The following is a 689-nucleotide window of genomic DNA, read 5'->3' on the forward strand; positions in this document are numbered from 1 at the left end:
TCCATGCTGATATTCCTCGATTTACGATCCCCGACGGACCATATATCCGTTTGGCATGACGAAACCGTCGTCACATGGTGGACACATGTGTTTTCAGTCAAGAAGGGAGCTTCTTGGTAGGTTTCGCCGCCTATCATGGCTCATCACTGCCCACCGTTTGTCACTCGGCGTGTGGGGTTTTGCATGCGTCGCCTCAAGGGATTAGCCCTTGGCGATGACGTTTTCCCCACACACACTAGACCAGCGAGAGCCGACTCGCACACCCACAGCTAACCGGTTCAGCTAACCGGTTAGCTAGCCGGATCATCTAACCGATTTCGTCAATCGGTTAGCCAGCCCTGCTCTCACCGGCAGCCCACTCTCTCAGGGCTTGGTCGCACAACGTCGAGGCTACTGCAAGCCCATCGCTGCAGACCCAGACTTGTGCGTCTAGACACGCACAGCCACGCTCAGCCACCAGTCTCGGCTGTCCCCGCTTTGCTAATATACACCGAGCCTGGTCAGCTCACTTCCTCTTTTGGTTTCCCGACCACAAGTGCTTTTTCTCGTGTGTTCTCCCATCGCAACTGGTTATGAGCCCATATCAACGCTTCCGCTGCTGCTCCGACGCCCGCCGTCTCTGCAGGTGCAGGTATTTTGCTCTTTGCCGTAGCGTTTTCATTTGCTGAATTTTCGCAGCAACCCTTTCC

This window comes from Saprolegnia diclina (assembly GCF_000281045.1).
Source record: "Saprolegnia diclina VS20 unplaced genomic scaffold supercont1.19, whole genome shotgun sequence".
Taxonomy (NCBI): domain Eukaryota; phylum Oomycota; class Saprolegniomycetes; order Saprolegniales; family Saprolegniaceae; genus Saprolegnia; species Saprolegnia diclina.